This window comes from Panthera pardus, unplaced genomic scaffold, assembly GCF_024362965.1.
Source record: "Panthera pardus isolate Hobbes unplaced genomic scaffold, ASM2436296v1 HiC_scaffold_11, whole genome shotgun sequence".
Taxonomy (NCBI): Eukaryota; Metazoa; Chordata; class Mammalia; order Carnivora; family Felidae; genus Panthera; species Panthera pardus.
The window spans coordinates 11,295,868-11,308,848 of NW_026526666.1; the positions used below are offsets into that span (position 1 = coordinate 11,295,868).

At 44.2% G+C, this 12,981-nt stretch overlaps 1 long non-coding RNA gene across 2 annotated transcripts in view; it reads left to right on the forward strand.

Annotated features, from left to right (window-relative positions):
- LOC109272058 (uncharacterized) overlaps window positions 1-12,981 on the forward strand; it is a 112,503-nt gene that overhangs the window by 33,724 nt on the left and 65,798 nt on the right. For both annotated transcript variants that reach the window (XR_002082240.2, XR_002082241.2), the window contains exon 2: window positions 11,953-12,164. This is a non-coding gene — a long non-coding RNA (uncharacterized LOC109272058). The remainder of the gene's footprint in view (window positions 1-11,952; window positions 12,165-12,981) is intronic.

Here is a 12,981-nt window from a genome sequence, read left to right on the forward strand (position 1 = left end):
GGTTCTGTGCTGTCAGAGCAGAGCCTGATGTGGGGCTCGAACTCACGAACTGTGAGATCATAACCTGAACTGAAATTGAGAGTTGAACACTTAACTGACTGAGCCACCCAGGTGCCCCTCACCATTCTCTTTTTATGGGTGAGGAAACTGAGGCACAGAGGCGAGATGCTTGTGTGAGGTTATGCAGCTTGTATGCATGGGGCCTGGGACCTGGAACCAAATCTTCTGTGTCTGTTCTATCATGGCACAGGTTCATCCCCAGTGTCCTTCGCCTGGGACCCTCAAGCTCCTGTCCCTTTCCTCCCGTCTCTTCTAGCCTCCTCGCACTGGCCTCACCCACATCCTCCTGCCTCTCCCAGGGCCTGGAAGTGCCTCTTGGTGTAGGGGAACTAGGTGGGCCTTGAAGCCTTCTGACCGTGACCCCCAAGCCCCTTGAGGGGCTGCTCACTGCCTTTATCGGCCCTAGTCACCGTGGACGTTATTTATTGTCAGATAAGTGTATTTCCAAATACAACAGAAAACGAACAAATAACCGCAGTGACAGAGCTGTAAAACACCCTACCGGCTCGCTCACTTGAAGAAAAGCCTGCACAACTAATTAACCCGGGCAGGCCTCCGTGGTGTTTGGAAACAAGCTTGGAATTAATAGTGCCCTTCTCAGCTGCTGGAGCCAGCCGCTAAATCTTCATTGGGCAGTAGCAAGAGAGAGACACAGAGAGTTATAGAGACAGAGAGAGGCCAAGATGGAAGTGTAGACAGAGAAACAGGGCAAGATAAACACAGTTATCCATTTGCCTCCAGACCCATATATATCATCTTAGCTAGACTTTGGATTCTAGAAAGACAGACAGATAGACAGACTGCATTTCTTCTTAAAGTGAGAGGTAAGAAGAGAAAATAGAGGCTTTGTCTAGCTCAGAGCACATCTTGTTTCTGTACCACTAAAGTCAGAGAATCAGAGGCTTCTGGGCTGGAAGGGGCTTATGAGAGGTCGTCTGATTCAGTGGCTCTAAGATTATTTTTAGCAGCAAAACGCTTTCTTGAAATGAAGTCACCTGAAGAAGTAGCAGAGCACCCCAATGGGGTTTGTGGCCTCTAGCAGCCCCTGCCCTCCTGCCCACATGGCCGGCAGCATCCCCAGGACCCTCAGGGCTCTGGAGAGCATAGCTGGAAAACTAAAGCCACCTTGGCCTCGGTGTGGTAGGGCTCTGGAGTGTCCCTTGTCACTGGATTCAGGCTTAGCCTAATTTGGGAGTCACCAGAAGGGACAGTGTGGTAGGGAGGATCCACCTGGTAAAGGAGGTAGGCTACCCAAGCGGACCTCTACTCTCTCATTCTCGAACTTGTTGGGTCCTTGAACTCCGATGTCTACTTTCCCTAGAGACCTTTGTTGGCAGGAGTTGGGGAACTGGCTTGTTGAACTTCAGTGATGGAGTCTCAGTGGGTGAACTTCATGAATCATTACCTGACCCTGACTTTGTCTCAGGGAGGCTCTGTATAGGTTCACATCAAGTTCAGGAGGGGGAACCAAGAGTATGAGAAGGATGCCTCCCTTCTCTGGAAGAATATGGATGACTGCCAGAAGGGGACTTCCTAAGAGGCCATCCAGGTATGCCTTGTCGAGATGACTGGTGATCCACAGGGGAAATTGTACTTTGTACGTTTTTTTCCCCCTCATCGAGGAAGGAGAGGTAGTGGCCTGAGGCTGCCATCCATCTGAGTGTCTCTGTGAGGATTTGTCTGTTCTTCTCTAGGGAGGTTGCCACTTGCTTCTGGAGGCCCTGTTCTCCACATTAAAAGGGGAAAACCCCCGAGGCCAGGTGGAAAGGCTGCCCTTGGAGTTAGTAGTGGGTGGGGGAAAGGATGTAGACAGTGAGACCAGGCACTGTGTTTGGAGCTTTCCCATTTCCGATGAACCCTGAGCGCCCTTGGCTCAGGCCTAGACAACAAGGGGGCACAGTAAGGAGGAGAAAACACAAATCAGGAAGTAATGCTTTTTTTGAAGGAGAAATTATAAATTGCAATTTAATCACATAATTACTTTGACACTCTCAAGCAAGCTAATTTCTTCCCTTGCCTCATTTCATCCACTCGGTGAGATGAATCTTAATGAATAATGTCCTATGAATATTTAATTTTTGATCAATTTGAATTTTCTCTGGCATACCTGCTGGAGACATAAATCAGCTTCTATTTTACCCAGCAGAGTGAATTTGATAGCGGTCTGGGTGGATCTCTGTCCATGGCCACAGAAGTGGCTTGCCTGAAAGTCTGGTTTGCCACCATCTCAGTATCATGATTTGGACATCCCTGATGCCTTCCCTAAGCTGGGTCCTCTATGCTGGCCCCACCAGCAGATGCCTGAAGCCAGTGATTCTCCAAGCAGACAAAGTGGATCCACAGATGACTTCCCACAGGTGCTCCCTCTCATATCCTTATTTTCCCAGAGACTTAAAGAGCCTCCCTCCTGATACTGACTTTATCCTTCCTGGCCCCTGGGGACAAATGTTACCATTCAAGACACAGGTATCTGTAGAGGCAACATTAAGAGAAGTATCATTCTCAGCTGTTAGGGAAGGCATCTTTCATGAAACAATACTTGATATTTGTACAGCACTTTATGGTTCGCAAAGTGGCTTCACGTCCATCTTTTCATGTCTTAACACATCCCCGTGTTTTAGCTCTCTTTCCTAGCTGTGAGGTGAGGAAATGGGGCTGGAGAGAGCTCTTTCTTACTTTGGTCAGGAGGGTAAGTAGAAGAACTCACACCCTGGAAGGACTCCTGAGTTAAAAACCAGGAAAATTAGTCCCAAGTGAGCTATCTATAGAAAGGGAAGTTGAGTATTTGGTACTGGGATCTGGAGGAGGAAAGAAATAGGCAAGCTGGAGGTGGGCTCAGTAATGGGTCAATGACAGTGATGGTACTTTTTGAGAAAGTAATTGTTTCAAGGGGATAGATCACATGGTTAACATGTATTTTGAATGTATACCCATATCCTGAAACTTCTGTTTTCCTGAAGCTCTCCACCCACGAAAGCAAAACATTTTAGTGCTTTAGGAAGGGCAAGAACCGCCTAGAACAAAGAAGTCATTGTTCAGCTTTAAATCTCAGAGACAACTTCCTGTTTCGAAGTCCATTAGGACCAAACACTCTTGAAGGTAAGGTTTCATAGAGAAGGAAGATACATTTTTGAATTCATTGCCCTCCCTGGTCATAGAATATGATCATAGAATTTTCTTATAAACAATAGGGTAGAGCTGGTTCAGACTCTGGTGTTATGGAAGTCACTTAGGAAGCTGAAGGGGTATGGAAGAAGAAGGGAAAGATGGAGGAGGGACAAGAGAGTCAGAATCCAGTGTCCTCATTTCCAACTCCCCTGGGCCAAAATACTGGACGTGGTCAAAACATTCCAGGGGTATGAATGAATCAAGAACATGGCATTTAATGTCTCCAGCTTTGTATTCCCCTCCATACGGCACAGGAGTTAAGGTGAAGGGAGGTGGGCATTAGATGAGACTAAAGTAGTCCTTCCGTTCTCCATGGCCTGGGCTGTTGGGCCGCAGAACTTGGAAGCTCTTATGTGCCCTGGTTGAGATGCCGAGAGAATTTGTAGTTGAGCGGAGGACTGGGGTTGAAATGAAGACTTCACAGAGCAGGGGACTTTGCAACTGGAGGAATAGGACCAGAACTGTGATCTTTAGTCGAGGGTGTTAGTGTGTCTACCTGGATGACAAGCCAGTCAGGATCAGTTGTGGCCAAGCATAAGAGCCAGACCAGATGACAAGCCCAGTGGCAGAGGTTAGTTTGATCAGAGGTTAGTTCTCCTCTCTCATTAGTACAAGATCAAGTAAATCCACCATCTACCCAGCTACCGTTAAGGAAGAGTCAGGGTGGTTGGAGGAGAAAATCTGAAAATCTGAAAGTCTGAAAATCTGAAAGTCTGAAAGTATAAAGAGATTGAGCCATCCAAAGGGATGTTTATGTCAGCGCCAGTAATTTCCAAGATGAACTCTTTCTTTCAACCCAAGTTTCTAGAACACAGAATTTGAGACAAAACTTTTATGCCAAAGTTTTACTGCCCGCAGTCCCAGGGTAGCAAAAATAAGGGAAAAAAAGAAAGTGACATGGGGAAGGAGAGAAGGCATTGCTGAGCTAGCCACAGCTTCACAAGAAATCCCTTTTGATTGTTCAGACAGATGGGCCTTCTTCCAGATGGGCCACAATAAACCACCACACCTCAAAATAGTCCGTGGATGATTTGCATTTATTTGCTATTTTTTTTTTATTAAAAAAATTTTTTTTAACGTTTATTTATTTTTGAGACAGAGAGAGACAGAGCATGAACAGGGGAGGGGCAGAGAGAGAGGGAGACACAGAATCTGAAACAGGCTCCAGGCTCTGAGCTGTCAGCACAGAGCCCAACGCGGGGCTCGAACCCACAGACCATGAGATCGTGACCTGAGCGGAAGTCGGACGCTTAACTGAGCAAGCCACCCAGGCGCCCCCATTTATTTGCTGTTTTTAACTTTTTCCTATCTTTAAATGGTCAACATTTCCCTCTACTGCACTATGAGGTTGTGCTCTCTGGTCCCTCTAGGAAGATTCTGAAGAAGTAGGAGATCCCATGCCTATGATGTGGCCCTTTGTGGCAGTCAAAAAATATGTCCACAAATGCTTTCATACTCTCCTCAGGAAGTAGAGCCTAATTCCTCTCCATATGAGTGAGGGCTGGTCTTGGTGACTTACTTCTAGCAAATGGAATAAAGTGCAAATAACAATGTGTGATTTCAGAGAGTAGGTCATAACAGATATCGTGTCTTCCTTCTTGCTCTTAAATTACTTGCTTTGGGAGAAGCCAGCTTCCATGTTGTGAGTATATTCAAGTAGTCCATTGGAGAGGCCTACTTGGTGAGGATCTAAAGCCTCTTTCCAATAGTCACAGGAGTGAGCCATCCTGGAAGTGGATCTCCAATTTACAACATGAAACTGAAGTGCGGTGAAGCCTTCAGTACTGAAATTCCTGTCAACATCTTAACTGCCATTTCAGGAGAGACCATTGCTAGACCCCCCCCCCAGCTAAGCCACTCCAGGTTCTTAACCCACAAAAACTGTGAGATAATACATATTTGTTGCTCTAAGTCCCTAGTTTTGAAGTAATTTGTTACAAAGCAATAAGTAAAAACATACCCTTTATCTGAGTCTCTGGAAGTGGTAAGAGGAATAAGAATCTTCATAGGTCTTATTGAATCAGACCTGGGCACTGGAGTTGCTGTGGCTCCTGCCATGGTAGGCACACTGGAGTATCTGCAGAAGCTCTCACTTTGGAGAAGGCTGAGAGTTAGGAGATGAGGCAGTGGTAGCTGTGGCTGGGACTATCTATTGAGCATGTAGCTGGATGAAAGAGGCAAATAGGGCCAAGCAAATCTGGGGAGACCCATGTACTGGGTCTGGTCCACTGAATTCCTGTTCCTTAGTTCAACTCTTCCCACTAGGGTGGAGTCTCCAGAAGCATAGCTAAGCATGTTATGGAGAAATAAAGAAGCCACAAATGTTTGCATATCTGCATGATAGTGTGAGTAGAATGCAGACAACTATTTTTGTTAAAATAATAAATTCCTGTTGCAAAAATATTAAAACAATATGGAAAATGCACAAAAGATAAAGCAAGCATCACCCAACAACCCATGATCCAGAGAGAACACTGTTATGTAACTTAATTTTTTATACTCACTCCTTATGTTGACATTTTCCTTTGCCAATAAATATAATTATACTTATCTTTTCATCAAACATAACGGACTAGATGTTCCATGAAACTCCTCCAGGGACAGTATGCCCCAAGTGATGGAATATATATATATTTCCTCCCCCTTTAAAAATGCATAAATGTATGGCTGAGTTGGCACAAAATAAAGGGAATGTCTTAGGGATAAAAACCAAAAAACCAAAAAAACCAAAAAAAAAAAAAAAAAAAAAAAAACCAAACCCAAAAAACCAACCCAACAAAACCAAACCCCATGAATCTAAAAGAGTGATGTATGTATACAGCTAGTCATTTTCTTAGAGATTATTTGGGGTTTAATAAGTAATATGGGTCATATACAAGATAAATGGGAGATAGAGCTCAGAGCCCAAGCAGGCTGGATTCTTACACAAAACTGGGATCCCAGAGGGTGAAAATCCCAGTAGGTAAACTACAAAAAACACATTCCACGGAAGAAGATAGTTGATGAAGAAACTTGCTTGTCATCCTTGACTTTAATGGAAAGGAAGAAAAAACATAAAGATAAATGTTTTCTTGGAGAAACCCAAATTCATCCAAAACCCCAGGCTGAAAATTTGAAGTGTTCTGGATTGGTGAGATACCCAGGGCTTGGAAAGAACATATTTTAAAAAAAACTTGGCCACCAAGAATTCCATAGACAAAGTTCCAAGGGACATGGGCTTCATAATCAACATTCAACAAACACATGAGGAAATGAACTACCATGAAAGAGACTCAATATAAATAACAAATGCTTCGGAGACTATAATGACCTGTACTTACTCAATATGGAATATGAAAGAAATATGTTTAATTTTTTTTTACAAAATAAAACAGTATTGGAAGTATAATGAGGGAACAAAAGGCTATCAGAATAACCTAATCAGATGTAAAAGAGAAACAAATACTTCTAGAAAATAAAAATATCTAATCATTGAAATGAGGAACTGGATAGATGTGATAATAAATTAGACACAGCTGAAGAAAGACTTAGTGGTCTGGAAGTATTGCTGAAGAATGATCTAGAATACAATAGAAAGACAAAGAGATGAAAGAGATAGGAGATATAAAGGACAGAGTGAGGAGATACAACCTACATATAATTGAAATCCCAAAGAATGGCAGAGAGAATGGAAGTAATAAGAAAGATAAAGACTGAAAAGTTTCCAGTCTTTATGAGAGACTCTAGTCCCAATTTTCAACAAGCCTAGTGAATCCAAAACTGGATAAAGGAAAAGAGGCCCGCATTTTGTAGAAAAGTAGAAGAATACTGAAGACAAAGAGAGGATCCTAAAAATAGAGAGAAAATATAGATTACTTACAAAGCAATGAGCATTTGGCCCACAGCTTATTTTTCAACACATCTACAGAAGTCAGAAGACTATGGAATAATAGTTTTGAAGTGCTAAGTGAAAATATTATGTAGAATTCTACTTTCATTAAAATGATCTCTTAAACATGAAGGCAAAATAAAGACAATTAAAAAATGTTTTAAAAACAAAAGTGATACAATTGACTCCCAAGACACACTCACTAAAGGAACTAAGATATATACCAGGAAGAAGAAAAACACTCCCCAGATGTTTGAAGTACAAGAATGAAAGGTGACAAAAGAAAATGGTAAGTGTATAAATAAATATTGATTATATATAATAATCATCATCATCTAACTTGTGGGGTGAAAAAGCAAGTTAGATCTAAAATCATGGACAAATTGACCACATTTAGATAGAGATCAAAAATAGGAAAAATGAGGGGTGCCTGGGTGGCTCAGTCAGTTAAGTGTCTGACTTTGGCTCAGGTCGTGATCTTGAGGTTTGTGAGTTCAAGCCCCATGTCTGGCTCTGTGCTGACTGCTCAGAGCCTGGAGCCTGCTTTGGATTCTGTGTCTCCTTCTCTCTCTGTCCCTCCCCCTGCTTGCACTCTGTCTCTCTCTGACTCAAAAATAAACGTTAGGAAATATAGGAAAAATGAAAAATTTTCTTTCTTTTTTTTTTTTTTGAGATACATAGATGTGTGGTAAAATTATGAAGGAAAGGAAAAGAATGATTAGTACAAAATTTGGGGTAGTGGGATTGGATAGGGCATGCAGGAGATTCTGAAGTTGTAGTGAATATCCTATTTTTTGGGGGGGAGCAGTTAAGAATACTATGTATATTTATTTCAACAGACTGTTTTTTTAGTATTGTTGACACACAGTGTTACATTAGTTTCAGGTGTACAGCATGAATATTCTATTTCTTAAGATAGGTGTTGGATATTCAGCTGTGATTTTTTTTTATTATGGGCAGTTCTCTAAAATGTTAAATATCATATGTTAAACGTTAAATTATACATAGCTTTTGGCATAATTATAAGTGATGTTGTGATGACCATTGGTCTAACGTATCTCTTTTAATACACCTTAAGTAAATTTCTGGAAAGAAGATTTTTGAGGAAAAGGGTGAGTACAGTGAGTTTTCCTTGTAACTTATTGCCCATTTCTCCTCCTGTCCCCCATGCAAAAAGTTGCACCAATTTATACTTCTACCAGCAGTGTATAAAAGGGTCCATTTCCCCACACCCTAGAGTCACTGCTTTATGTGTATTTTTTCTAAAATGTACTCTTTTTTAAAACTTTATTTATTTATTTTGAGAGAGAGACAGAGAGCAAGCAGGGGAGAGCAGAGAGAGAGAGGGAAAGAGAGAATCCCAAGCAGTCTCCAAGCTATCAGCATAGAACCTGATGTGGGGCTCGATCCCTTGAGCTGTGAGATCACGACCTGAGCTGAAATCAAGAGTTGGATGCTTAACCTGAGCCACCCAGGCGCCCCTAAAATGTACTCTTATCATATATGATATCATATATATCATACACTCTTATTATATATCAGCATGGGGAGCTGGGTTTATTTAACGAGATTGCAATGGGATGAACCATTTATGAAGTGGGTGGTAAACTTAATCCGTTTTACAGATAACGCATGTGAGAATCACTGGGGCTGAGAGAGACTCTTCCAGGTTCATACTGTGACCCCGTCTCTCAACTGCATGCTCAATTCAGTCATCTTTTTATTATGGCCCGCTGCCGGCAAAACTCCATTGAACCTTTGTGTTGGAAAAGTCTGATGCTTCGCATGAAAGTATTTCCTAGTCCAGTCAAGCCAGAAAAGAAGGCAGGAAGAATGTGTGCTTTGTGGGGTGCTGGTGGAGACGATGGAGTAGGGGTGGAGGAGAGAAATTTTCAGCATTTCTATCCCGAAATCTGAAGAACACTCCTTTCCTTGGTCCTTGTTGCTCAAGCCCCTGATTAGAAGCTTTGTAGACAGAGGGCTGGAGCCCTATTTAATCAGCCCAGCGTCTGGCACATGGAAAGTGCTCACTAAATATTTGTTGGCTCCTGGATAAACTCTGGTTGATATTTTTGTCACAAAATGTGGAGGGAGACCTGTCCCTTTGGCTCGGCCAGCTTTCTTTCTCTGCATGAAGTGAGTCTGAGCCAGGGCAGGAGAAGGGACAAGTTGACCTTCCAAGGTCCCTTCCTGCTGAAAAGACAAGGATTGTCAGTAGGCAGGGCTGCAGTGAGCAGCCCCCACTGCCCCTTCCTCCAAGGTGCATTGGCTCTAAGTGATTAGCAGGGAGATTGGCAGGCAGTAGTGGCAATGGGAGTTTAATGTTCTGGAAACCCAGTCTTTTTCCTTTTCTCCGAGGTTTTCCCTGGTGACACAGGGAAAGGTCTTGCAGCTTAACAGGCAGACAGGGATGGGGCCCGGGAGTTTTGCCATCAGAGAGTGGAATTTATCACTGTGATACCGCAAGTCCAAGCACGGCTGCATTTGTTGGGGAGGTTGGGGGCGGGTTGGGGGAGGGAACAGGTGTCCTGTCCTGGGGGTATTGTCCCTGTTAAATCACTGAGACCCTGCCATGACCCTGAGATTTGACCAGCTGTCCATCCCGTGGGCCCACTCAGCCCAAGGCAGGCCCGGATACCTTTGGCTCATGGCCTCTGGCTGTAGCAAATGGAATCACTTGGTCCTGCTGCTCTAAGCTGGTAGCTAACATCTTCTGGTGGGTCCTGTGTCCTTGTGCCTGGTTGTGATTGCAAGAGCTGATAGACCTGTGTCAATGTCCTGCTTCAGTTCTCTATGAGCTGTTTCATATCAAGGAAGCTTCTCTTCCTCTGAGCGTCCATGGGCCTCTGAAAATAGGAACAGCAATAACTACCCTTAAAAATAAAACGAAATGAAGTGGTGTATGCATCTGGCTAGCACCTACAGAGACGGGAGAGCAGAGTGGTAGAGATCACACCACTGGAACCAGACTTCCTGAGGTCAAACCTGACTCTGGCAACTTCTAGCTCTAGGAACTTGAGCAAGCACCTTAGCCTCTCTATACCTCACTCTCCTCCCCTGTAAGATGGGGATAATAATAACAGACACCTTAGGGGATCATGGTGATGATTAAATGAGTCATAAAATGTGAAGTTACCTCTGGCACATAGTGGCTACTGTACAAGATGTTCATTGGGATTGAGTACCTCCTCCCTCCCCCACGCCTTCCTTGCTTCCCTTCCCTCCTGCCCCTATATTGTTTGCGAGGCTATAAGATCTGATTTGGGAATTGGTTTCCTGATTTGTAACCAGTGCTTGTTGGAGTCACCCTTCTTGTCTGGGGCCCAGCCCTAACTCAGTCTCACCATGGCCTTCCACTCAGGATTGGAGCCTGCCCCCAGGAACCCTGCCTAGATGGATGCTTCCAGAACCCCACCAACATCTTTATGATTCTAATCACGGTCTTTGCCCAAAGACCTCTGCTGCCTTCCCACACCTCCCCAGAGACCCAGTGCTGCCATCTCAGCCTCATGCCTTCCTGTTTCCTTTCATTCTTTCCTAGCCAGTGCTGTCCCACTCCCAGCAGGTCCCAAGGCTAAGTCCATCCAAGGGACAATGGGGTCTTCCTGGGTTGGCTTTCATCTCTGGTGGCCCGGGGTGGGCAAGGGCCAAGAACTTCCTGGTTTTCAGTCCATCGTTTCATCCAGATACTTCTCCTTGCTAAGTATAAGCATCCTTTCAGGGCACCTCGTGTTTTTGCCAGGCAGCCCACCCCACTGCTGAATAGCTCTAATGAACAACCACAACAGCAGCAAATAATAATGATAACAATAATAGCAGCTGTCATTTATTGAGTGCTTCCTATATGTCAGATTGCTATGCATGTATCATCCCTAAGTTTTACAGAAATCCTGGAGATCAGGCTTTATTATCTCTATTTTACAGATGTGGAAAATGAGGCCTAGAAAGGATAAGTGATTTGCGTAAGAGGTACAGCTGGGAGGTAAACTTGGTTTGTTTACATTCAAGCTCAGTGCTCTGCCTTCTGCACCGAACTGCCATGATGGGCTGGATCTGCCTATCTGTCTCTTTCATCTCTGGGGATGCAATGCACAATCTGTCTTTCCTCTTGCACATGTTTGCCTTTAATATATTTGAGAAAGCTGGGGCACCTGGGTGGTTAACTGTCCAACTTCAGCTCAGGTCATGATCTCATGGTTTATGGGTTCAAGCCCCGTGTCGGGCTCTGTGCTGACAGCTCAGAGCCTGGAGCCTGCTTTGGATTCTGTCTCTCTCTCTCTCTCTCTCAAAAATAAGTAAACATTAAGAAAATTTAAAAATATGCATATTTGAGAAAGCTGTCATTTCATTTCTCAGTTTTGTCTTCTTTGGGCTAAATATTCTCAACCGTTTGTTAAATCATATGACATTGTTTCTGGGCATCTCAACATCTTGGCCTCCCTCTTCTGGACATGCTTGCTGGGTAATGTTGTCATGATGTTTTATATTCTGTGTCGCAGGCTCAGAGCTTTAGGCATTATGAATCTCTCTTAGCAGTGTATTACCATGGTTTAACAGCACAGGCTTTGCAGTGAGGCAGATCTGGGTTCAGATACTGGCTGTGTCCAATGTACCAGTGATGTGATTGTGGCAGATTACAGTTTTTCCAAACGTGGTTGCCACAATATATCCCATCCACGTGTTCTTCCTGCAGTGCGACGACACTCTTTCCATTGAGTGGTGGGGTCTATGTTCTTTCCGCTTGAAACTGGACAGAGCTTTGTGACTGTCATGACCAATACAAGATGGCAGAAGTGATGCTGTGTGACTTCAGAGGCTAGGTCCTAAAAATTCATCTTGCTGTCTTTGGATTTCAGTCATATTCTCTAACTGAAGAAGCCCAAACTGACCCGAGTAGAGAAACCATATGGAGAGACTGCATGCAGGTGTTTTGGCTGATGGCCCAGTCCAAACCTATAGCCAGCGTCGACCACTGGACACGTGCATGTCAGGAAGAAGTCGTTGAGATGACTTTATCCCTAGCCACCATCTGACTGCAGCCTCATGAACAACCTCAAACATTACCCAGGTGAGCCTAGCTTAGATCTTAAGCCTCACTCCATCTCCCTGAGCCTTAGTTTCTTTACCTGTGAAATGGGGACTATGAAAGTTACCTTAAAGGATTATTATGAAAATTGAAAGACAATGGATATAAAATATTTAGCACGCGCTTGCCGCATAATAATTGTGCAACAAATAATCACAATTAAAGGTATCACGGGTGAGGTAGGAAGGGGACCTGACTGAGACCTTAGAACCAGGTAGAGAGAGAAGACTGGGGAACTGAGCTTGAGGTGGGGCAACCTCTAGGGAAGAAGGGAGTCAAGCCATACGTTCCAAACGAGCAGTGAGCTGTGACAAGACATAGGGAGCGTGCGCAGTGTGGGGACCAGCCCAGTGTGGGAGGCTTCCCTCCTGGGTCTATGGCATTAAGGCTGAGGTTGAGAGGCAAGACCGTGGTCCCACCTGGAGTTGGTTGCTGGGAGGATGTGGGCAGGATGCAGAAAACTTTCGCTGAATGATTAAGCAGGGTTGGGGATTGCCCCACAGCAAACTTCACAGGCAACAGGGGTTTATAGGAGCATCTCAGATATTTGAGGTCACAGCTGATGAAGTCAATGGAGTGACAAGGTGAGGTGCCAGGGAGGATGCCTAAGTTAAATTCACGTGCACGGAGTTTTTGCAGCTCGACCCCCCTGCTTCCAATGGCAAAGACCTCACGGGCTGAAAGGCATAGCCTGCTGGAGCAAGTGTTTGAAAGATTCAGGCAGCTCAAACTCGTCAATCTTAAAAAGCAAAACTAATCCCCCCCCCCCAAAGCCCACCACCACAAAACCCCATACATC